The sequence below is a fragment of the Amblyomma americanum genome, chromosome 4 (assembly GCF_052857255.1).
Source record: "Amblyomma americanum isolate KBUSLIRL-KWMA chromosome 4, ASM5285725v1, whole genome shotgun sequence".
Classification (NCBI taxonomy): Eukaryota; Metazoa; Arthropoda; class Arachnida; order Ixodida; family Ixodidae; genus Amblyomma; species Amblyomma americanum.
In genome coordinates, this window is record NC_135500.1 from 130,293,572 (window position 1) to 130,320,135 (window position 26,564).

Below are 26,564 nucleotides of genomic sequence, written 5' to 3' on the forward strand. Positions count from 1 at the left end.
TAAAATGATGATGATGATTATGATGATAAATCATAAATGATGGCGTCGACATGCAAGCTGGCAACTGGCGGTTAAGTAAATGAATGCTCGCGCGTGATTGCTTAGGGAGAGCAACCTGGATCCCACAAGTTCCACCTGTGGCAGCACCTGCCATCGCAGAGCAGTGGCGCAGCGCTTAACCGCTGCACCACTGTGCCAGGAGCAGTATGAGGACCCCCAGGGATCTATTAATGTTAAGTATAGAAAGACGAATTCTGCATGTATGGGTAATAACCCATTCGCTATCGCGTCATACCTTCGAGGTGGAGAGGGGGTCGCGGTACGGCAGAGTCTGCCATTTTGAAGTTAGCGCGCAGATCATAAGATGTGTGGCGGCGTAGTGGAAGTGGTTACGTACAGACATGCAGAGGTATATAGAATTGGCAGCCACACGGCTTCGGGTTACATCACGCCGCAGAGCGCGGCGACTGCATTCACAAAGTGGGGGGCGGGCTTACGCCTTCTGGCACGTAAGCAATCTTTTTGCATGTAACTATTGTTAACTTTGTTATACTTGAAATTAATGGTTTGGTTTATAGGGGCTTAACGTTCCAAAGCGACTCAGGCTATGAAGGACGCCGTAGTGAAGGGCTCCGGAAATTTCGGCCACCTGAGGTTTTTTAACGTGCACTGACATCACACAGTACACGGGCCTCTAAAATTTCGCCTCCATCGAAATTCGACCGCCGCGGCCGGGATCGAACCAGCGTTTTTCGGAGCAGCAGTCGAGCGCCATAACAATAACAACTTATCCACCACGGCGGCTTTGAAATAATGCAGCATGTCGAATTGTTATGCATCGGTTTTGTACTTACCGAATGCTCCCAAGTTTAGCTGATAAGGCTGAGGCGGCCCTGATGATTAGCAATTATCTGTTTCATTACTGGTGTGAAATAAATTTATTTGATTTGAAGGCATGGTTGCCGTTTACTGCGCTGTCATTTCTCGATCATACCCTGCCAGACTGGTTGCCGAAATTCGTCAGCCACAAATGGTGTCGCCGGTTTTTTTCTGGGAAGCTGGAGATGTCGGGGAAGAAGGCAGAGATGAATGGTAACTGTCGAAGTTCTCGCACATAGTTAGAGGAGGCATTGTTCTTGTAGGCTTAGGAAAGATACTTGTGGTCCATAAATATGTAGAAATCATGGCCTGCGCATATATCGCGGAAGTCGCTTGTGCACAGTATACAAGTCCATGATTCCCATCGGTTATACCGAAGTTCTGCAGTCTTGGAAGCTCAATAATACCATTAAATCGAATATTACGTAAAATGAAGGTCGTCGATGCATCACAGGTGGAAGAATTCCGTAGGGGCATTTTTTTTCCGCCAAAAACCCACGCAAATTTGGGTGTGAACAGCAAATTAATTCTATCACAAAAATATAAACACCAATCTGTTGTCTCTGATTTTCCTGTTAGAAAGAAAAGGGAAAATGAAGGAGGGGGTTCCTGTGCCTGTTATTGATTTAGTAAACGATGTCTTTTTAGTTTCATCTTAATTCGGTGAGAATCAGAAATACAAAACACCATGACGTCAGTTGCAATAAGCACACGGAATTTCTCTGCTACTTCTTCAGGCAGAATGTTTCCAGCACCCATTAAGATAACACAATTAATGATGTAACCTCCCTTTTCAGCCGGACTTGAAAAAGCAAAACAAGACAAATACAATTCGCTCGATGCGCTAAAAGCTGCTTCTTACGTTCTGCCTAAGGATAGAAAACACATGTAATCTTACTTTTAAATAAAAAAGCTTTCAAGCGCAATACATACATTATTTTGCACTGCTGCTAGCGATAAACAACGGCAAATTCTTTTGCCTTATATTTTACGATGCCACTATTTTTTTTTGCCAGGGTCTTGTACATGGGTCAATTTGCAGGACGAAGCAGCGGGGTACATTGACAACCTAAGGTCGTCAGAAGAAATATTGTCATGGGATCTGACCAAAAACTACAGCTACTGGACGGAGGGCCACAATCGCTCAGGAGAGTATGTATATACCACTATTTTTTACAGATGATGCTTTGTGTTGGCAGTTCCGTCAAGGCGTTCTGTAAGCCACAGAATCCCTTTCCTCATGAATGCAAGTGAAATGACACAAAAACATGAAGAGAGCGCGGTCAGTACACCACGGCTCTACGAATGAAGCGACTGGAGCTCAACGGTGATAAAAATCCCTTTAGGTGCCATTTTGAAAAAAGGTTTAATCGGGTGTTACATTTTTGAGCTTTAGCCTTGCTTGTGGGCGGGTTTTGAAAATGGCTACCTGCAAGATCTTTGCTAGTTGGGCACACGTTTATTTTTTCTTAATCTTGATTTGGTTGTCGGGCCTGAGGTCGCAAAAGTCTTTGGCGCGGGCGTTATCTTATTAATTAAGGAGAGCTATTTTCAGTAAAAATAAAAAATAAAGAACTTTAAATATTACCATGCTACCATACGCTCCCCTTAGGTAGCACAGAAAAGGAGCGGAAGCAACTCGCTTTATTTAGCCGGTTGGGTCGGAGCGTTTTGCACTTGAACCCTCGTTGAGTGGCTGAGCGGGACGGACGGTGACAAGTTCCGCTAGATCCGTCCAGTAATTCACTCTTGCTCGCCGTGGCGTACCAGAAATGGTTTTACAGGAGAGGAATCGAGTGTGGACGAGCGGGATTGTATAGGTCCACTGCTCACCTTTGGAGTGGTCTTGTCTGATATACTCCTTATCCCGGGATTTGAAGAATGAACGGGTTAACTGACCTTATTCAAAGGCATAGTGAAGTGAGGCTCATTTTGGAAGCATTACGCAAATTGCTTCTGTAATGAGTGTTTTTTTTTTCTCTCGTTTGTGTTGGTCTGCCACCGAATCGACTCTTAGAGGAAGGCCACCGTTGAAGGCAGGGGCGTTTTGGGAATGGATTCTACGTATCCTCCGATCATGACGCGCATTCGAGGTCATTACAGTGACAAATGAGTAACAATGCACTGAAGCCGATGCTTGTTGGTGGCGCTCCCGTCCACGACGCGACGCGTCTGCGCAGCTATGGTAAACGACGTTAGAGTTTATCCTATGCGGGCATGACTCATATTGTCACCGATAAACGGTCGAAGCACTCAAAACCAGGTTTGAATAAGACGTGCTAGGCGTGCAACAGAGCAAGGAGCTCGTGCGAGGATGAAGACGAAAACCTCTAGCCCCACGAGTGCGCAAGGCATGGCAAGTCCCATCTAAAATTGTTTGGCCGCGGTATGGCGCCACTGGATTGATTGGGACTGTGGCAATATTTCCCAGACAAACCTCGCAACCAGCGGGAAAGCTTTGTTCTAACCTCAAGGAAGCGGTTGCTCCTGCTCACGTGCGTGATTTTGTTAATGAAGGGAAGAGCTCCCGGCTCACGATGAACGAGCTCGGACCCAAAGCAGCTCACGAACGCATTCGTTTTATCCTTGAACTCAATCTTCTGCCACGGCGACTTCAAGGTGCAAAACTATTAATAACTATGCCAATTTCATCCTCCCATCCTCCCAGATGCCCCATTAGATTTAGTCCATAAAAAAATGATATCTATTTCTTTTTGTTTATAAAAGAACAAATGTCACAAAAAATGTCAGTCGCTTACCCTCATGCCAAGACGAGTTATCGGAGCTAGTTGTTTGGCGAAGCGATTAAGATAATTATGACGCCATTCGTGACTGCCACTGCCACCAAACTGCCGCATGTAAAATACAAAAAGCCACACTAGATTATGAAAGATTGGGTTGATTCGTGACTGTGCATCAATATCTGGGATACAGCCTCGGCTCTGAATTCGGTTGCCCAAGTAGGAATTCGCTGTAGGGTGGAGTGCAAGGCAGCGCGTCCGCAGAGTGGCCGTGCCCGAGCCGGCAGCTTTGCCCAAATGTTCATTGCTCTCTAACTTTTCCTTTCTTCCACTAGTATTTCTTTCTCAGTTCTTAATAGTCATGAATACAGCCTTGTGAGCTGAGAAGTGGCATTAGATATGTTAGAGGAGGGCCTCCCACCGCAGTCGGAGGAGTTACGCGAGAGCGGAAAGGAAGCCCTCGATATTGGCGCCCGCGGCGTTGAGCCTCTGATTGGGGGGCGGGGGGGGGGGGGGAGGGGGGGGAGGGGCGTTTAGCAGCCGTAGGAGACGAAGCACTCGTACTGGCTGCATCGCTCGTTGTGCATTATAAACTGCCAGAGATTGATGGCGACTGTCTGCGATGGCCATACTCTCAGGACTGCTTTAAAGGTCTCTCACCCTCTTCTCCCATGGTAACAGCTCTTAACCTTCCGGTAGGCGGTAGCCATCCTCCGGTTACATCGGCCTTCAGCAACGACACTCTCCACAAAATAGAAACGCGTAACAGCTGCGCTTTAAAATGACCGCATGCTTTGTAATGTCAGTGGACGTTTAAAAAGCCCACGTTTTCACTATTAATCAGCAGCCCTGCACCAAGATGCCTCTCATATCCGTATGTCGCGCTGAGACTTCGCCATAATTGTCCCCTGAGCCGAATGGGAGGGGTGGGGGGACATTTTAGATCTGTTGCTCTGTGGTCACGTAATCGAGGTGAATTTAGCAGTACGGGATACAATGGGGAGTGTGGTGCGACTCTCCCTGGCATGATTTTGTGATCACGCACCTGTAGCGTAATGAAAGCATCTTTTTTCTTCTCTGTATGTGAATGGTAAAGTTGTGAGGGAGCTTTATTATAGGCAAAGGCCCCACTCGGGGCAATAATAGGCATGCGCACAAAAGAACTAAACATGATGACAAAATCATGAAAGGGTAACAAACTGAATTATAATTCTACACCTGCATCTTTTTTATCAGGCATCCGATCGTGGGGACAGTGTTGTCATTGACGTGCGACGACCCTACGGCCTCAGAAGGAATAACCATCGAACGTGTGCCAGTGAAACGTTGCTTGGAAGTTTACACCTGGAACATAACCGAGGGCATAAGCAGCCCGTTTGACTTGCTCGTGAACGTTACTGTGCCAATGATCAGAAAGAACAACTCGAGACAAACGTTTAAGGTTCCTGTGGACTTGAACAACGCAACACAAATTGTGAAGAAGGTGCACTGGGTGCATTTGATGCTTCTCCGGGGCCGAATAAGAAGACTGAAAAAGGTAAGTTTATTCATACCCGAAATGTAAATGTGCAATTAAAGCCCCAATTTCTACGATTACCTCGATTTCCCGTACCGAGGACACTCTAGAAACGCATTTGTTGTGAGATGGGAGGAAGAAAGCGCTTGAATGGGGATGGGATGCAACGTGACAGTGAATGGTAAATGCTGACCCAGTGGCTAGTAACGCCATAATGAACGAGACGACCATGAGAATTAGGGTAAAAATAAATATTTATTTAGCTCTTGGGAAAAGGACACGAGCTTTTTCATGGATAAATTCGTATTTATAATTCTGAAAATCATGTCGAACAATAAAAGGTACTTCAAGTGCATCTCAAGTGTTTGCAAGGTTCATGAGGCACGTTTGGCCGAATTCATGTTTCCAAGCGCTTTGAGGGGAAAATGAAATTACCCTTGGAGACAACCGGACAACGTGACCATGAATCCTCCAATGAGATGACCTGAATTGCAAGATTCGCGAGGCACTTTATAGGTACCATTCAAGTTTCCAAGCGCTTCAAAGAAGAAATGAAATTACCTATGAAGCTTGATTATATTAGCTCATTCCTTGATACGTATATCAAAGACTCAAAATGTTTCACCAGCAGGAAAACTAACGATTTTCTGGTTATATATTACGCATCGACATGGCTAACCATTAGAGATTGCCAATTGCTTAAAGCATCGATATTCTTACAAAAAGGCTTCTTCAGCGAGAACTGCTTCTTCAATAAGAAATATTAAAGTACCGTAACTTGAAACGCCGGTATTGACAAGACAGCACACGAGTAAGTATGTTTTCCTGACTATCGTGCGCTTTACCTTGAAATCGATAAAATAAGGTATGCTCATTTTAACTCCAAAACTCTGGAGTAGTCGTGTTCACACAGTACGCGCCAGTGCCCAATTTGAGAGAGAGAGCGCGCTGCAGTTGCTTCCTTTTTGGATAGTGTTAATCGCTATTATTTCAACCATCCTCGAGTGCCTCGAAAGAAAAAGTGTTTTCACTGTGGCGTCTGAAATGTGTTTTCTCATCTAACGTGCGATCTATCTTACCGATGTAAAAAAAAAAAGCTGACGTTCAATTACACCACTGCAACGCAATACTCTCGACTAGCTTAGTTATATTGAAGTTAAATTGTAGAAAGCAATATTTCAACTGGTGACCTCTGAGTTCTAAAGTATAGTAAAATATATGTTACTCGTTCGCCCACGCTGCGGCAAAGACTAACGAAGATAAGGTGTTCCTATGACGGAAATCTGTGCATGTTCAAATCGCTTAGCGCTAGGAAATGGTGATGCGAGTACATTCAGTACTTTTTTACTCTGCCATTTGGCAGGGAGCACTCCTTCCTTGAGGGCAAATACATTGTCATGGACAACTTTTCAAACTTTGCATGAACTTGGCAAACAGCACCCGAAATCTCAGCTGAAGTAGCCGGTCGGCATACATTGTCGGTCTCAAAAGGGTACTGAGGACAAACTGAATCCTTCATCTATTGATAGATTACACCATTTTAACGACATATGCGCGGCTTTCGCTGTAAACGGAGCTTTTGTAAGCTAGAAAAAGCCAAAAGATGTATAACAGATGTCACCAGCAGCGGCCGGCTGGGCAAGTAATTGTTTTCGTGCGGATTTCAGAGCTATAGCTAAACTGCCATTAAGTTCAAAGCGCTAATCACGGACTTCTTTTCGGCGCAGACGTGACGAGAGTGAATCGAAAGGAGGAAAATTGTCAACTGCAACTCTAAGAAATAGAACCGACTTTTGCGGCTGGACCGGCATCAACATACCCCCAAGAGAACCACAAAACTGATTATTAGAAAGAGCGACAGTGTGACTGTGTTATCAGTGTTCCTTTAAGGTGTGCCATGTACGTGCAAAGCAAACCTGGAAAGGAATCGTGCTCGTATAGAGATGACAGCGGCCTGAAGAATGTAAGACGACGATAGACATGGAACGAACCATGTATGCGTGACTCACTTTTATGAGCATATATGAAAAAAACTATTTTAAAAGTTAACAAACTTTCATGAACGCTACACCAGGCAGTCCAAGTGTTCTAGCGCGGCGCCGCAGCGAATAGATCCGGCATCGTGCATACATTGAAAATTTAGTTCAATTACGTCCCGGAACTGAAGCGCACGGACCTCTAGATTACGGCAGCATTTTGACACTAAAGGGTTGTGTTCCCACAACCACGGTTGCCACATGACACGGAGCCTTTCTAGGGGCTTTAAAATGTGTAAGAATCAAATGGGGCATTAAGTCTGCGTATGACTATGGCATTGCCATTGTGTTCGTCAAGAATATAAAACGCAGAAACGATTAAGTTCCTATAAGTGGTTTTCTTCGAAAGAAAATGGACGGCTTTACTTCAACTCCATATTAAAAGTTCTTGTGAGACACACCAAAGAAGATCTGAGGATGTTTATGCTGCGACACGAGACTGTCCGATTCTGGACACACAAACTATTTGTGCGAAGGGTTGATGGCTTTGCTGTCAGTTGCATTCTTACTTTTCTCACAGTCTTCGTCCCAGCTTACCTTTTCTCAACTAAGCATGAAATCTTATAACAATGTAATTTTTCTAATATTTCACTTCTTGCTTTACAGACTTGTAACTTTTCTGCGGAGATAACGTTCAACGGAAGGTTTGCCTACGAATATTACAACAAAACGGGAAGTTGTTCGGCATACAAAAGCGTTCCTGTTGGAAACCTAAGTGATCCTCAAAAAGGACTTGAGTATAGCGATGGGCAGTTGAAATATACACTGAAAGGAACGTACGAGCAAATTATATGCCGCAAGAGGACGAAGCGTGGCAAAGAAGAGATGTAATTTTTTTGTATGCAAACACCCAGGCGATCCTGCGCTAGAAATTTCTGCTGTGTAGTAAGAGTTTATGAAATAAATTGATAGTAGAATGCAATACAGAGGAAAACAAGCACGCACACGCACATACATATGCACACAGACGAAAAATAAGCAAAGCATACAAGACATGCAAGACAGGAGGGAAGCCATCACGCACACGCACACGCGTTCACATGCGTACACTGGCCCAAAGCTAAGTGCACTATTTCCTCACAAACCTTCAAGGAAAGAAATAAAGTTCTAAATTAATAACAACATAGAACGCAAGTAAACAACAAGAAAAGTGCTGTATTTTGTTTCTACTAATATAAAGGACAATATTTAGAAGGTAAACCATACCGTGAGTGCATATGTATGTGGAAAACAACACAGCACACCTGCGGTGCACGAAAAATAAAAGAAAGAAAGAAACATACCGTGAACAGCTTTCTGTGACTTCGGTATAAACTGGAAACAACAAAAAGTTATGAGACTGCATTCAGTGCAGTGCAATCAAGAGCCACTGTAATTCGGCAATCATGCTCTTAATGAAGCTGTGTCTACCAGAGTCTATATACGTAAGCGGTTAACCTGCCAGCTAGTAAACCTTTCTTTTTAAAATGTCATAGCAACAAGTTATTCGTAGAAACTCACAGCAAGAATCTGCTCACCAAGCAGTGTTAGCGAATTGCTTATCTTGACACAATCAAATCCTTACTTTCCTTCAGGTCCTTCCTTACTTTCTGCTCTTCATAAAAAAATTTGCTTTTCTGGTTTGATTAGAACACTTCAGAGGATACCTTGCTAGACACACAGCGTTCGCGGAACAAGGTGAGACCCGGTTATGATATTCTTCGTTCCTCAACGCGCTCACAACCTTGCATGTGACGCCCGACATGGCTAACTTCAAGGAAAACACGGATTTGTCCTCTTCGCGAAAAAGATAGTGTTTATTCGGAAGAGATTCTTTATTCGGAGTGGTAGGGGACGAAATGTTGAAACGAAGCAGAAATTGTACACCCTTAGGACCTCATGTCACTGCGTGGGAGAGGCTACCAGGGTGAGGCAGCGGCTTTGACGTAAGTGCTGCTCTGAAGAGCTCATGAGCCAACAACACGAGTCTAAAAGTCGTTGCCTAGTGGTAGTATGTTTAACAACAGAAAGACAAAAAGCTGGTGGTGAATATACGGAATAGCCGTGCTCACCCGCACAGTCGCAAAGCTTCTATTCCTTTTTCTTCGGCACCGAGAGTTTTAATCGTATGTTTTTAGCTAATAACATTGTGGCTCGTGAGCAATAGCAACAGTCTGTACCCACCACAAGCATTTTTTTTAAGACAGTAAAAATAGTTAACCTTGCCAGCAGGCCTGCGCTATGACAATTGCGCACTCTATTTGCAGCCACATTCTGGAAACGAACTTATCGAGAATGGAACGACATAATTTGTTCCTCCTGCTCTGAACCCCTCCCTCTACTGCTCTGATAAGTTGATGGAGTTTTCGCTGCTTAGGAAATTGTCAGCGAAAGTATGCAGAAAATGTAAATTACCTGCTGGGGTTTTTGAAGAACAATAATAACTTCGTCACTATCCGTGCTGTGTCCGACATCATCAAAATAGGCTTCTTGGAATTCAAGCGATCGCAGCTGAAGATAGGCATAAGTATTCAAGATTCGCACCAAAGCAGGCTCATATAGAAGTTGTGCTAGCTATTGACAAAAAAAGAAGAAGTTTCTTCTTGTGCCCTTTAATTTACGAGCTATAACGTCTAATCTACGAAGACATTTCACGAAACAGTGCTGTTATGACAAATGGTACGTCTACCGCAGCCGATATCTGGAGGAGTAAAAAAAAGGTAAAACACAAGGTCTGATGATTATTTCTAGCAGGTCACAAATGAAATTCGGTACGGAAATTAGAACTGCACATCCTGCTTCAAAGCGTGACCAAACACTTTGATTCGCAACTACGAAGCACTCGCTGTCTAGTACAGGCGTGGCTGATGCCTTTTTATATGGCGAAGAACTCCATAATAAGCATTTTGCATATGTTGTAAAGCTTAATTACCACGGCTTGCTGTTGCAGTGCATGGCAACATAATGTCCATGGTTTACAATGAAGCATCCATAAGATTGATATAAATTCAAACGGCCTACGAGAACAGCACACCCATCTTATATACGAAAATGCTTGCTTTTCATATTGAAAATGAAAATTGCTTTTTGGGGAAAGGAAATGGCGCAGTATCTGTCTCACATATCGGCGGACATCTGACACACAGACAGACAGAGGGACGGACGGACAGACAGACAGACGGACGGACAGACAGACAGACAGACAGACAGACAGACGGACGGACGGACGGACGGACGGACGGACGGACGGACGGACGGACGGACGGACGGACGGACAGACAGACGGACGGACGGACGGACGTACAGACAGACAGACGGACGGACGGACGGACGGACGGACGGACGGACAGACAGACAGACAGACGGACGGACAGACAGACAGACAGACGGACAGACGGACGGACAGACAGACGGACGGACGGACGGACGGAACAAACTTTATTGTCCAACGGATAAGGTGATCTACCCACCCCCGACAGGCAGGTCAGGGGGCGAGTGCCGCTGCCTTAGATACAGGCTCGGATGTTTTGGGTCCCAGCAATCTTTCAGCCAGTTGGACGAGCAGGAGCTGGAGCTCAGGGCCCGAGCTGCGCAGCAGGGTCTCCCAGGTGTCCCTGCTGTCTTATTGTGCGTCGCCCCGGGAGAGTACGGGCATTTCCATATGTGGTCGAGGGTCCCTCTCGTGCCACAAAGATTGCATTTATCGCTCCTGGCCTCGGAGAAGATGTGGTTCGCCATAACCAGGGGCGGGAACGTATAAGTTCGCAGTCACGTCCACGCGACTGCTTGCCTGTTGTCTAATTTCGGATCTGGCGGGGGTGCCAGTCTACGCTCCAATCTATAATGCGGCGTGATCTCCCCATATTTTAGCATGCGCTCTCCGCTCTCTCGGTCATAGAGGGGCCCTGTAGCGGCTCAGCGGTAGAGATCTCGAGCCAGCTCGTGGGCCGCCTCGTTGCCGGGGACGGCTTCGTGCGCTGGAGTCCAAATCATTTGAATTTTCCTATCCAACTTTCTCTGGCCTAGGATTCTGGCCGCTAAGGGCGAGATCCTTCACTTGGTAAAATTTTGTATGGCAGTCTTGCTGTCACCGATGACAAACTTCGCTTCCGTTCCGACGCAAGCTAACGCAATCGCAATTTCCCCGGCAACTTATATGTTTCGCCCGCGCAAAGTGGCAGCTGTCATGGCATTGCTCCGGCCGCTGACGACCGTTGCCACCGTAGAATCGTCACCACCCCCACCGCTTCTGGCGGACACTTGTACCGCGCCTTAAGGGAAGGGATAAAGGAGGGAGTGAAAGAAGAAAGACGCGTTTTATGGTCTTGATCTCACGGGTCATTGCCGGGTGGATAGCTACCAAATACGATATAACGCGTCTTTTACCTACAAGTTCTCCTACCGATGTGGCAGATATTCGCCTGGAAGACTTTATCCTTCACCATAATGCTTCAGAGAAATTACTCGCCGAACGAAGCCGCTACAGTCTGTGAAAAATCTTTGGTGATATCGTGTGATTCTCTTCAGACGGCACAACTTGGCCACAGCTCATCATCCCCAGAACAATGGCTTTACTCAATGCCTCAGCCGAACACTGTCTCAGTGCTCTCTCTTTAGGTCTTAGCCGACCACAGTGATTGGATCATTGGTCTGCCTTGTGTTACTTCCGCCTACTGCTCTTCCCAGCACGACCATCTCCGGCTTTTCAGTGTTTTGTCTATTGTTCAGTAGGCACCTATATGTTTACCTTGGGGCTTCGACTGGTCGATATCGCCCTCTGCTCTCTCATCTACGCGCGCCTCATCTACAAAGGGAGGGGTGGCGAGCCAGGCCACCCCACCAGATGCAGCCCTTCACTCTAGTGACGTCACTGGCCTGAACTATGTACGTGCACCTCGCATGCAGTTCGCGTTTATTTTTTTAATGCGTTAGCACTGCTACAATCACTCGCTCAAAACCTGTCGGTCTGGTGTTGTATGATGCTTTCAGCCTCCAGAAGGTCTTCGTCCCCTACCCGTCCACCTTTGCCTTCGACCCATCTCCACCCTCCAGAATCTTCACCAACCAACAAACAACATAGGTCTCTCCCCGGAAGCGCACCCACACCAACCACGCACCGCAGAAAACGTCCACTTACTGCTTAATCGCCATTTCCCTCCATCCGCCTTCATCGTCCGGAAGCCTTCACCTAACGCCAACCAACTCACCTCCACTCTACTCAAACTTCGCCAACAACGAACACCCACCATCGTCCTCCCGATGCCCTAACCCAGCCACTCACTTCAACCCTCCAGAATCTTGGACACACGGGTGAGTACGCAGCACTGGAGCATAAAATCGAAGGCGAAATACAATCAAAACTACAACGAGAAGACGATGCTGCTAAACAATAGTGCTGTCGCATATTTGTCGCATCACCTCGTATGGTCACCTGTGCATATTTATCTTTTGAGCGGCAGAGTGCTCGGCTTGCTGCTGCATTGGAGATCTCAGGTTCGACGTCCGCATGTTGGTATACATTTTCTCTCCTATTTTGTCGCTACGCTGCTATTTATTTTATAAGCCAAAACTAAAGCCAAGGGGGTCTTAACGCGATAGCGTTAAAGGCCCAGTTGTCGAGAAAATGTGGTGTCGGCATTGTACACGCCGTGAGCGAAAAATCACGCGCATGACTCTGGAATGTGGCGCCCAGAGAGCAACCTAGGAGGCAGGTGGGTCACCTAGGTCCCGTGACCTTGCAGCATCGTCACAACCTGCCCACCAGATAGTGAGCCAACTGACCAACGTTGCATGAGGCAGTTAAATTAATGGTTTGTTGCTTGGGAAGAGCAACCGGAGTCGCTGAAAGCCCACCACTGGGAGCGCCTGTCATCGCAGGGCAGTGGCGCTTCGCTTAAAAGCTGCACCACTGCGCCAGGAGTGGCATGAGGACTCTCAGTGATCTATGAATGTGAATTAGAGAATGCCTTTCTTCTATATATGTGGAAATTAGCCCAATAGGCTATCGCGTCATACCCTAAAGGTGGAGCTTAAGTGTACCCCCCCCCCCCCCCAATTTTTATTTTCAGTTTTTGCTGAGTAGCAATGGTTAAAAAGAAATCTTCTGTCGCCTTCCTTTTTTTGCACAATTAAACCACACTGTTTTCTCTGATGTGAGAATTTTAGGGCCAGTGCATCAAAAGCCTGTGCTACTGCTAAAAAACCCCCGGATTTGGTATTTGTCCGTTGGACCCAAATTCCCGGGCTCAGTCCCTGCCGCGGAGGTTTCATTTTGCGGCAGCAAGAATGCAAAAACGTTCTTGTGTTGTTGAATCACAGCGCACGGTAAGAACGCCACGTGTTCTAAATTATGCCGGAGGCAGGGACGTATCCAAGAGGGTGACCGAAGGGACCCCCCCCCCCCCTCCCCGAAGTCTCGCTCAACGCCCCCCCCCCCCCCCTCCCCCCTAAAGCAGTGTTTTTGTTAGGCGTGAGCCCTGGCTAGATGCCTGCCTGGAGGGCTTCAATACGGCGCCCTCAGGATGTTAAACCCTACAAACCACAGGTTTACGCTTATTTAAATTTACTACGATCTCGATCATTTAGGCATGGTGTATCAACCCGATGTGCAAATCACCGAAGATTTGCAGACTGTTTGTGGAATGAGTTTCAGACGAAATAGTTTTCCTCAGTACTGTACTGAAAATTTTGCAGCAGTGCGCTGTGAATTTAATAGTTGAATGAAAGCGCATTCTCACTGATCGAGCATTACTTAATTGTGGGCTAATAAAAAGCAAGTGACATCGCCAAGGCAGCCCTGTTCTGGGCTCCTGTCCACGAGGAGCGACTTCGCGCAGATTTCTTTCCATGTTTTGCAGGAAAGAAGATTTACGCGAAAATTCGCTCTTTTTTGCTGCCACGATTTCCTAAGAGGACGCACCGCGCCATCTTTCGGGCAGCCTGAACACCTCGAGGTTAAAGTCTTCATCTGCTCAACATATGGGAGCACTGTGAGATTTTTCATATAAACTCTCTAACTTTAATTTTTCGGGCGCAGTAGTGTCGATATTTGCGCTCTTTTCGGCTGCTTATTCCTCCACGCTGTGTCGCTAGCAAACGCATGGCTTGAGGAGACTACGAGTTAACGTCTCTGGAGGGGTATAAGCGTCAACACGAGTAACTTAGGCAGTGATTTGTGAAAATGAGGGCCAAGTTCCGGCAGCATCAGATCTCTGGGGTCTGAACTGACCTTTATGCATATTTGCAGACCGGGCTGATTCGTAACCAAAGCCATTCTTAACTAGGACAAAGGGAACTGACGTTTCACATTCACTCAAAGATGATGCTGAAGAAATTGCTGGGTTTTGGCATTAATTTCCAATTTTATTATCAGCGGCTCACAAGTGCCACACGTAAAGCATAGCTGATATCAGGCTTTCAAGGACTGCCTTGAACTCGGAGAGGAAAGCCCACATCGATAAAGTTCTACCTCCTTAATAGGCTGATTGCAGCCAGTAGGCAGTGAAGTTGATAATGAAGTCGTTGTTAAATTTTAGGGCACGAAAGAAAGGTGCCATTGAGTAATGTCGCATGTCCTTATGATTATCGAATTCAAAGAGGGGAAAATAGCGGCGGAAATAGATTTTTACTTGTTTAAGCAAAGATGACGGTTATGAGGAGAGCTGTACAGAGGGCGAAATCTGGATAACTTCGACCACCTGATTTTCTTTAACGGGAGCTGCAGTCTGAATGCACTTGTCTTTCCGCGTTCTCCTCTACCCATGACTCCTATTCGCAGCTGTCTACAAGAAAGAAGAAAAAAAAACCGTAAAGACGAAATCGAAATAATGGACGCAGATCAAAATAAGCGCGACAAATTGGCCTTGTGAGCTCAACCCCTTAGGTATTTCACGTTTTGTTAATAAATAAACGAAAAAATCAGCCGATATGACTTGTCGAATAAACTAAGTTCTAACTTTTTGTAGAAACTGTATACTTTTTCCTCGTAGCACTATGGTTCCGCCTGGATTTACGGTAATCAGTAACTTCTTATTATATTGCAGATATAAAATGAAAACTGCAATAAAGCATTGCACAGAATGCGACACGGTACAGCTATCATGGCACGCAGCGGAGCTGAAAAGTACCAAGTAAAAAAATATGACACTTGGCGGTTTTATGGGATGTTTTCGGTGCCTATTATTGCTCAAGTACTCGCCATAAGCACTTTCAAACCAACTGGGCTACCTCCACCCATCCCCACTAGTTTTCACCTCGGCCTCTACGGTAGAGAGCTCTTTCCATCGACGGGCGCGAGATGGCACTACCTGTGCCATTGCAGTGAAAGCTTCGTGTTTTGGGTCACCGTTGCGGCACATGACGGGAATTTCGATTACTTCTGAGCGAGTCATTTCCTGGACGGGCGCTAGATGGCAATAGCAGCCAAACTGCAGCGAAAACTTGCTTTTTTGGTTCGCTGTCGCGGCAGATGATGGGGGTTTTCGGCTAGTTCCGAACGAATCACGAAAGCACCCCACACACGCGCAGTACAGAAGAAATCTAACCACCAAAGAGCACCTGGATAAAAACTTCAGCTTCAACAGCGAGGGGTTAATCGGAGAGTATTGTTTCTTTTTTTTTTTCTGAGCGACGCAACCGTCTAGATATCATAGGAATTCATCGCGACTTCGCTGCACAACACCCTCTACGCAACCGCTTACTTATACCTACCGTCCCGCGGGCGCGAACGCTGCCGCGGCGGCCGCATTTCGATGGAGGCGAAGTGCAAATGGCCCCGGCCCAGGCCTTTATCCCCGCCCTTGTAAAGGCCTCTAAAAGGCGAAGGAACGGCTTCTGCTCCGCCGGTATACTAATACTTTGCGGTATACAAACACTTCGACCCTTCTTTCTCGGGCGGCTGTCCGCATTGTGCGGAGAAGTCTTTGGACATCTATACCACATGGTGTGGGCCTGCCCCTCCAATCCTTCTATCCCCTCTCATCCCAACCCCACCCGGAAGGACTGGGAGGTGACCCTGCTCGGCTGCTCTGACCTACAGGCCCAAAAGGCCCTGGTTGAGCGTGCCTGGGCAGCGGCCGACGCCTCTGGGGTCGCGTACTAGGGATTCAACCTAGCGTTTGTGAGGGTCGACCCCTTAAAAGTCGGCCCAATCATACCTCCCTGCACGTACTGTTTCCGAGCCAATAAATGACTTTCATCACCACCACCACCATGCGCTGTTTGATGCCAGTGCATGTCAAAGTTCCCCAGTTGGTCTGAATTATTCCTGAGCCTTCCACTACGGCACCTATTTCTGTTTTCACTCCCTCCTTCCCCGTTACCTCACGGCGTGCTTGAGGTGTCCAACGATAAGTGACACAGTTACTACGCCCTTTCTTTCCCTCGAAATGAACTTTCCCTGGCATGGACGGCGTACCTTGTCGACACAACCGCCTGGTTCGCTTCGCCGTGATGCGCGTGTTTTCGCTCCTTCACTTACAGCTGCTGTATGTCTGTGCGTGACAGTGATGTTTGGCTGTTTGGTACTGTGGTTTGGGGAAACGGAAATAGCGCAGTAACTTCCTCGCTTCTCAGTGGACACCTCAACCGCGTCGACAGAGAAGGGAGAAAGGATCGAGTGAAAGAAGAGAGCAAGAGGTACCGTAGTGGAGGGCTCCAAAAATTGGTGGACGCTTAGGCTTCGTCTTTAAAAGTGCAACGCGACAGCGTGTTGCAGCGTTGCCAATGAGTCCACGGAACGCCATCGCCTTGCCCTTTGGACAAATCGCTCTAGGCCTCTGAAAACAGCACAGACTCTGCTCCACACTAGCGCTCGTAGATGGCTGCGGTTCCATCACACCTGTTCAGAAGCGAACGACACTACTCCGACGCAGAAAGGTCGCCTAGGCGCGAGCCATCTGCCAGGCCAGCGCCGTGCATGTCAAAGGGGGTTTTAGTGGGTGCCACATGTTGGAACTACGACTGCACACCAAGACCGGAGGAAATTTACCGGAAACGCATCGTACTCGCTTAATTCCGACATCCGTAATTTACATGCTCATAGTTACTCATGTACGCCTCAGTACACATCTCGAAGATAGGTTTCTAAGAAACCCGTGAATTCACTAGACGCGCCTTTATTCGTGTTCACACGTCGAGCCTCGTAGCGGAGTGGAAGCTTCCACGACTCGAACGGCAGAGGCTTTGGTTCGATTCCCGACCTAGATCCCGGGATATTTGTTCATTGAGTGTGTTTACCCTCCTATTTTTACGAAGCCCCCGACTATTTCTGACGTGCGGTACCGACTGCTACGACTACTAATACTACAATGTCGAACGCTTTTCGACCGAACGAGCTGTGCACGCTGTCGCGTAATAAAATTGAGAGCCTTGACGAGATAATCAGGTGTAATTTGTGTATATCCTCTTGTGTATACAGACTTGAGTTAAAAAAAAAGAAACCTTGAGCATGGCTAGAAAAGCGCTATAAATAGTTCGAAACCGTATCATTTTTTTTCTCCCGATTTTCAAAGTGGCTGTAGTTTGTGGAGTACGAGCGTACCTCATTTCCACCAGCCTGCGGCCAGCGTGCGAACGCCGCCAGGCGAACCGCGCGAGCCACCCGGGAGCGGAGGAGGACACACCTGCTTCCCCTCCCGTTCCTGGATGACGCCGCGGAGGCGCGCTGGCCGCTCACGTAAGGGGAAAGGAGGCATACACTGCTCAGAGGAGAGCGAACGATTGCCGCCCCGAGCTGTAATCGGGAGGATTAAAAATGCCCGATTACGCGGGAAGGGGAATCACGCCGCATACCGCCGAGGAAGCCGCTTCGCCTGCACCCTGGTGCTCACCCCTACCCGTGAGTCGAGCGACGACCGACGGCCACGGTAAGCCTCCTGGCTTATACCCCTTTCACACGGGCATTTCAAAGGCCCTCGAACGGACTTTCTATCGACTCAAAGGTGATAGAATGCTGCTACACGGGCGGTTTGAATGGCCATCGAATCAACGGAGCAGCGCGGAACTCCATCGAGATCTATAGGGCCATGGAGGAAGGAAGGAGTTTTCTTCCTCCATGTATACGGCCTTCGAGCGCTTCCCAAGGTTGCTAGCGTTGCTTCGAGCGGCGCCAAGCGCACTTTCGTACGTGATACATTCACGGTACAAAAGCATAAACCAACATTATTCGCCTAAACTTTAATGCAAGCAGTCTGTACAATACTTTCAAAATTGTATCAGTCTGGTTTTAAGCGCATTAAGCGCATCAATTTTGCGTTGCGGTCTTTGCGTTGCTTGCGCACTTAGCGTTGACAATATGGCGACGCCCTGGCCGCCCGGTTCACAGCGATAACAGCTTCGTCGCTAATCCCTCAAAGCAATATCCTGTTCTAAACTGTTGTATTCGACTTCGATTTGCCCATTCTTACCCTCGCATAAAGTTTCAAGCGAAAAATAGCTTTTGTTCTTCAGTTATCAAGGTGATTTCTCAGGTGTTAAGCCTGACTGGCTTGGTTTCGGCTCGTCTTGTATTAGAGTGGCTACAGCAGTGTCTGCACCTATCCGTCGCGTACGTGCAATGAAAAGGTTTTAAGCGACATGCGCGTATGCGTGTACTTCAGCATCTAGTATACATTTCTCAAATATTTTTTGTTATTTTTGCAAAATCCAAGTAGCGATTGTGGCGCCACGCAAGCTTGGCGTAAGACACGAGAACCATTTCAATGGCCATTAAGATTTGCCGTGTAGCAGCGACACAACTCCTTCGAGTTCGATGGCGATTGAGAATTTCGAAGGCCCTCGACTCGATGACCATTGAAACTGGTCGTGTGACAGGGGTATTAGTTGTTTTTCCCGGATTGAACATTCTTCCGGTGAGTAGTGCCTTTTATTTTGTGTTTTGTGCTGACACTAATAAATAATTTCTAACGAGCTCTGTCTCTCCCTACTTCGCCCGAACTCTCCGTAGCTGCAATTGGTTTCTCTACGGATTGGGAGACACGGGCTACGTACAAGTGACGCCTTTGTGTGACTGGCACGGAGACTGGTCTTCCCCGCCGGTTGCCCACATGGTGGCCCCCATAAGTTGCAGAAAAATTCTCTTCATTATAGGAAAGCTTTATTCCCGAAGAGAGGAGGCGACTTGTGGAAGTGCACTCGATAAGTGCTAAAACCTCCTACTTCCTCTTCGAACTAGAAAAGTTTCGCTGGGAAAACAAAACGAACATGCACGAACGCAGAGGGAAACAGTGCCAAGTTAGCACGCGGCACAGGCGAAGCATGCAAAAGCACTAGTGGACCCGAAACTCATTGTGTGTCAAAACTTCGTATTTTATTCTTCCATTCTGCGCTGCGAAACACGTGCCGAGCAAAATATTCTTCACCAGCGTCACTTTCACGTTGTTCCGTCACTGCCTATTTGCGTCGCTTCTTTGTTTCCGGAGGCATTCTTGCGTCCCAATGCGCATTGAATCTGGACGTCGAAAGAAAAAAAAGAAGAAAAGAAAGCCAGGACAAGGCGCACGCTTGTGACAAAGACGAACAGCGAAGACGCAAGCCGACCTGCTTACCAAAAAACCAAAGTGACTGCTTTAGCGCACCACCGAGGCACGTCGTGGAAAGATTTGTGGAGTCGACGTGTCAGCTCCGAGAACCGTGCGGCTCAGTGGCTGACTTTTGTTGAAAGAGCACTAGAACTTTTGCGAAATGTCTGCGCGAGGACTCGACGGGGAAGTAGCGCCGAACTGAAAAAAAAATAGTGAGCAGTTATACGCCAGGGACTCAAGCGCGCAGGCGAAGCTCTGACAAAGTGCCACAGCTCTGGCTGATTTTTGTGCCATTTGTGTTTGTTATTCAAAACCGTCGTGGCACACTCAGGTTTCGGTGATGGCGGAAGACTGCATCCCAGTGCGCTGGCTTGAGGCTAGCATTGTTTTTTTGGTGTTCTCAATCTCCTATTCTTTATTTTTGAAGGAATTCATCTTTACTTTAATTGGCTGTATGGAATGCTCTCAACTCAGAAAAATTGGCGCAGTTGCACGCTGTCGCGAGTTTTAGTAGCAATTGCTACATTACGGTAGCATTTCGAGCCTTCAGCGTGGCGGCGCCCCCCCCCTTGTGGTTGCGCCGCCACGCTGTCACGTGGTTGGTCACGTGGTGCGGAGCAGCTGCCGCCGGCGCAGCGCCGTGGCTGATCACGTGGTTCGTCGCGTGGTTGATCACGTGACCAAGTTCCACTCGGCCAGCTGAAGCTATCGTGTAACTCCAGGTTTAACCAGAGCTAAACCACCGCCAATTTTTTTTACTAACTTGTTTGCTCTGCTTATGTTATCTTATAATATTATGGAGGAACACTAAATTGCATAAATATATTGAACGATGAAACCTGCCTCATAGACGCCTATTCGGTTTAACTACGTTATACCCCGACCAATTTTTGAAGCGAGAAGCTTCACTACGCTAGTTAAAGCAGTCGTCGCATAGGCCGGAGAATCACCTTGAATGACCTTCAGCCCAACTACGTTAACCGTTTATGACCATATGTGGCACAGTTATGGTGTCGAATCCTTGACCCCTGACCTTGACCCATGACCTTTAGTTGAACTCTGGCTGTTGACGTCGTGACACCACGTCATAGCCACGTGGTTGTGTGGACATACTCGTATATAGAACGGCTGTCGCTAGCGTGTAGCGGAGCTGCAATGGACGAGCCTCAGACGCATAGCAAGCGTGCTTGCTTTTCGCTGAATTCCAGGATTAGCCAAGTTAAGCCACTGCCAAATTTTCAGTGCGGGTTTGTTCGGAGGAGCGTCACGCAAGCTCCAGCCAATGGGAGGGTGACCTTGAGGGTTACCTTGGCACCCTCAAGGTACCTTGCTTTCGCACCGCTTGCGTTCGCACGTCTACTGGGTTTAGCTATGTTAAAACCTTACCATTTTTTTTTCTTGGGCGGAGATCCCAGCTTTTAACCCTTCTCCGCTCTAGTTCAAGCAGTCACGTTTTCGGCGCTAAGTGGAGGCTTTTTTTTGTCATACAATGGGCGCGCTACATTTTGGCTTCCTGAACGCGCAGTCTGTCCGCCTCTGCCTTTTTATCTGAAACAGTCTGCACCCGTACCTACGCTCAGCTCCCGTTCTCCGCCTTCTTGCTTCCATTCACTATTCCCTTTAATCCTCCCGTGAAGCCGAGTCATCCCGTTGTCTCCTGGCAGGGTCTTTTCCACAAAGACAACAACTGCTCCAGGCTCCCGCTAAAGGCGGTAGCAACACTGAAATAATGGCATTAGGGGCAGCAACAAGCAGGCCCGCATCAAAGTTTGGATTTGTGAGCGCTGAATAATGCTTTTATACCTTCAAAAACAGGGCGAAAAGACATTTGTTTGTAATTCACTTGTTGCTGAAAAGACGCTCATATTCCTTACTTCGTCTCTTTACTTCCTCGTTACTTGACTGTTGACTGCTCAATTTTGATTGTTTGGTTGGCCCGCTCTGCGGCTCGCCAGCCGATGCTTCCCGGCCGCCTTCGATCAATGTTTGTCCCTTTCCAGAAAATTAAGAAACGCAAAGTGAAATGTTTCGATTTTTCTTAGATGTTAACAGTTTGTGAAATTAATACTGCGATCATTTTATTGCTGAAAGATAACTGAATAGAAAGGAAAAGAAAGAACAACCACATGCAGCGGGTGGAATCGGAAGGAACAGCCTCAAAATTTGACGTATGGTGGTCTACTAACTAAACTATCGCGGTGGCTGATAAATCACCTACTTTTCGTGGGTGATTTATGTAGCGTGTAACGCAACTTTGAGAGTGTTCGCCAGCACTACCCTCGTCCATAGCGGCGGGCGTGTTATGTCCTGTATTACTCAGAGTGTCACGTGGATCATGATCGAACGATGCGGGCGGGAGATTTGCGAGAACTCTCTTGGCTACCTATCGCATCAAGACTGCATGAACGCATTCCCTCGTTAAGCTGGTGAGCAAAGGTAGTGAAATGAGTGGCTTGTTATGACATATGTATGAAAGAAGCCAACAGTCACTGAAACCAAGGAAAGCATAGAAGAATGTGTACATCGCATTCTGTTACTTTTCGATACTAAAAAATGAAAAAATAATGATGTACTCATCTTATTGCTTACAAATAACTGATTAAAAAGCAGAAGAAAAAAAACAGTGAACCTAAGTCCAGAAGTAGCTTCTCGCTTGCATGCATCTTCTCGTGAGCCGTCTATGGGCGCCGTGCGAAGAGGACCCAGCCTTGACGGTTCTTGACAGATCGTGTGTTTCTCCTTAATGATATGCGCATACTTACTTAGAACATGCTCTCATATCCTAGCTCTCATACTTTCCTCGAGCTGCAATGTTCTTTTCCATGAGGAAAAGGCCTCTTTGGACATTGTTCCCCTGCTTGCTATATCTTCAACACTCATTTCCGTCCCTGAATCTTCGCTTACTTCAACTTTCTCTCCTCCCTATTAAAGAATTCAGCTTACGGTCCAACCAAATTTATTACGACTGCTGAGTTTTCATTCCCTCGTCTTCCGCACCAACCCTCACCTGCTCTTTGCTGCCGACATGGTAAATTCTCAATCAGGCCATTCATATGCAAGCGTAACCATCTCACGCACCACGGTACCTTTCGCCCGTCCAGAGAAAGAAATTATGCGACGTGTGTCCTAGGGCCCCATCGAGTGAAATCTCTCCCAGCGACGCAACGACTAGTCCCGCTATAGCGTGGGAAGTACAGATGTCTACCTTTGAGTGGTTATTACAGCGGATGGTCACGAAAACGACGACAGTGCGAGGCATGCGAGGGACGCGATTTATGCATGAGGCTTTGTTCGCAGTTCACAGATACAACCTGGGCACCGGGAACAAATATTTCTTTAGACAGTATATAGACTGTCCTTAGACTTCTGTCTACAAACTCTATGGAATCTCTATAGACATTCTGTAGACAATCTATAGATTTATGGCCATACACTTTTAGTACACTTTTTCCTATAGACAGTCTATAGATTATGAACAAGCAAAAACAAATATCTATAGGAAGGCAATGGAGTCCATAAGAAGTCTCTAAACTGTCTATGGAGCATGTTTGTAAGGGAGCGCTGTCTACTGGTCTGCTGCACCGCCGCTTCCGAGTCCTGCTTTTTTTGCGCTAGTCTGTGGGCGTCACTTTGTGAGTGAATTTTACGCGCTGCTGACTTTTGTTGGAAAAACAAGCCGAAAGATGAATAACATTGAGTAAAGCAGAAATTTGGGCAAGTTGGTCAGCGCATGTTTGTCTTTACACATCAGTTTCCACGTCCCGTCTTTGTTGCGCTGTTTCAAAATAGATGAATAACAGTTTGGCAGTAGTCGGCCGGGTTGGGCTTCTACATTCTGCTTTCAAGAAAAGCGAGCGCCAAACTCGTCAATGTAAATCTGTTGATATTGAAATACTTCGTTCTTGCATACATGGTTTCGTGCAGGACTCCCTCTGGAGTAAACAGCCAGAAGTTCGCAACCAAAAGCTGCCTACTTCTTCTTAGGGCTAAGGAGAGTGATATCCGCGTAGGGCGGGGAGAAGATGGTCTCCAGAATATGCCCTGTGACGTCGCATTGTGCAAGTATGCGATTCATGGAGGTCTGGCATTGGATGCTCTAATATGAGTAGTGAGGAGAGGCAATGCAACTGCCATAATCACTTCTCCGGCCAAATTCATGGTTTATGTTCATTGTTTATGTTCAATTTTTACGGTTTATAACATTTAGTAATTTTTTTCTGGAGTCTAAAATGTAATTGTCCTATGTTGTCGGTGAGAACGGACACTTGAACCTGGCTCACGTCATTTGTACTTAACTGAACACCAGTTGGCTCTTTGCGCAATAGAAAATAGAAAGGAAACGTGGTAGAAGCAATTCGGACAACCTACATGCTGTCGCAACCGGAGCAAAACACGTAGGACTGCAAGTGCTTCGGCAATAAGCGTGGCGTCAGCCAAACTGCGGACGGTGGTTTGATATGGTTGAGCTCATTTTAGAATGCGGGTAATCCAAGACTTTGTGCAGTGGGAATATATTGGAAAATTAAAAAAAAAGTCAAGAGGAAACTCTTCCGCAGCGGATCAGCTGCCTCGGAATTTGAGGTTAAATCTGCTATAATAGCAACACACCATTGCGCGATATTTGGCGAGAAGAAAGTATATCATTTTGTTTCATGCTCAAGAATGACTAACTCTAAATGTAGAAATTAGTGGAAAATGTTTACGCTGCAACTTCTTTTCGTCTGCAGTCAAAGCTGTCATATGCCACGCTCTTAAATACTTGTCCACATCTTTTTATCACATGGCATTGTAAAACTTCTAAAGGTATGCAAACTTTGCATTTTTTTGTACGTGACAATGAAATAGGTTACATCGACAATTCTTCCTTTCAGTATAATTCAATTTTAAAAGAACCACTGCTAAGTTTCACTTTCTACGAACAGCTCCTTGCTTGCTATGCCCTCCTGTCAGACGACTTGTAAAAGCACTCCAGTAAAAAATGCACAAACGCTTTCAAAACCTCGACGCTTCAGTTTTTTTTTAGCTCCTTTGTCATGACAGGTCTTCAATATTTTCTTTGCTTTGCACATGAAGTAATCACAGACAAAAACGAAAGGCAACAATCGATCCTCTAAGGATCTTGCGTCAATCCTTGTTTAGAAAGGAAGATTTAAATCGAAAGGAAAGCATCCTTCTGAAATGAATTTTTTCACCTGCCATTAAAACATGCTTGGAAGCTCTATTTTTAGAAAGAGATGAAATTGCACGGGAAAAATAAAACAAGATCTATACCGAAGCCGTCGAAACTTTCATGGAGAACGGGCACACCTTGGCTAGATATGAGGAGGAGCTGCCGTTGCTTTGTTTTTATGTATTTGAGCGATAGTTTTGATTTTGTCCGACTGACCGGGAAAAAAATAAACAGGTCGGTAAGAAATTTTCCCCCTACGAGCCTGTCACAAACAGAAGAGACTGCGGCGAAACTAAAATTTGGCTTCGGCCACTAAACGTACAATCGGCCGCTCAAACCCATCAAGATACACGAGCGTGTCATTGCGGTAAGGGAAGCAACGGCATGCATTCATAATATCCAACCATCTGCGTCTGAAACCTTAGTGGGAGACTACACCGGCTGAGGGAAATATCCACGATGGAGAGGCACACGATAAAAAGTTGTAGGGTATTAACGTAGCTAAACCGAGTACGCGTGCGAATGCATGTGCGTAGCCTGTTTGGCTCATGGCTTTGCTTTGCTGGCACGTCTGCCGACGGTATTAGACTCAGGTTAAGTTTTTATCGAAATAAGGCTCATATGACCTGTTCCCGCCGCAGATGGAAGTTGATGAAGACGATGCGCAATACACAATGCGAGAGTGCGTTGTAATGTAACACGAGGTGTTATCGGCTGCGGCGATAGCGCAGTGCCCCCGTGCGGTGGACAGCCAAGCTGATCTGTTCGCGCCGCCGCGGGTTCGAATACCAGTCGGCGCAATATTTATTTTATTTCTGCACGAGCAGTTGCTATGCTAGGTTTTGCCAAGGGCACCTTCAAGGTAAAGCTCCAGACAAAAGACAGTTTTAGCAGAGCGTGTTTGTGTCTACGCTCCGCTCACGGTACCCGCTCAGCCTTACCGGAGCGTTGGCTGTAGAACAGCTTTTTAGCTAAGCGGAGGCAGACAGGCGAACTGCACGAGGAGCTCCCTGGTGATAAAAAGTGGAACCAGACAATAAAAAAACAGCTTTATTTTTCCGCCGCACTTCAAAGAAATAATTTTGCTCCAGGGGATTTTATAACATGTGAAGGGAAATATATACGTTGTTTTTGGACAGACGTTTGTTAACTTTCTTATTTCTGCGTATTTGCGCCCAAACGCAGAGGTTGTTGAATAGGTTTGCCGCAACCACCTCGCGCAAAGGTCACAAATCTTCATCAGCGCGCAACCTCTTTCTTCTAGGTCTGCGGCTAGAGGCGCCTGTGCGTTCTGCAGGAGTTGCGGCGCATGCGACATGTGTTGAACCGGCCGCCATGTTGAACTAGCACGCAAGCGCGAGAGCAGAAGGATTTGCGTGAGCCACGCTCGTCGCACCGTTCCGCGCTCCGCTAGCACTGCGTACGAGCGGAGCGGTAGTGCCGGTCCGCTCGCGCGCTCCCGTCTGAGCGCTTGGCGCATGCGCAGTAGCGCTCCCGCTTGCTGGCTGAGCGGAGCGGAAGCGCAAATACGCTCTGCTAAAACTTTCTAAACTCGGTGAGCCGGTTAGACCTCGTGAAGTAGTGCTTTGCACTAAAAAAAGCACTTCAAAAACAAACAACAAACATACAAAAGAACAAAAGGCAGCACTGCGAAGTTTGAGGTAACGAGCTAAGGTGTCTTCGGAGGTGTAAATAAACATACGACACCCTGAGTAGCAGTGC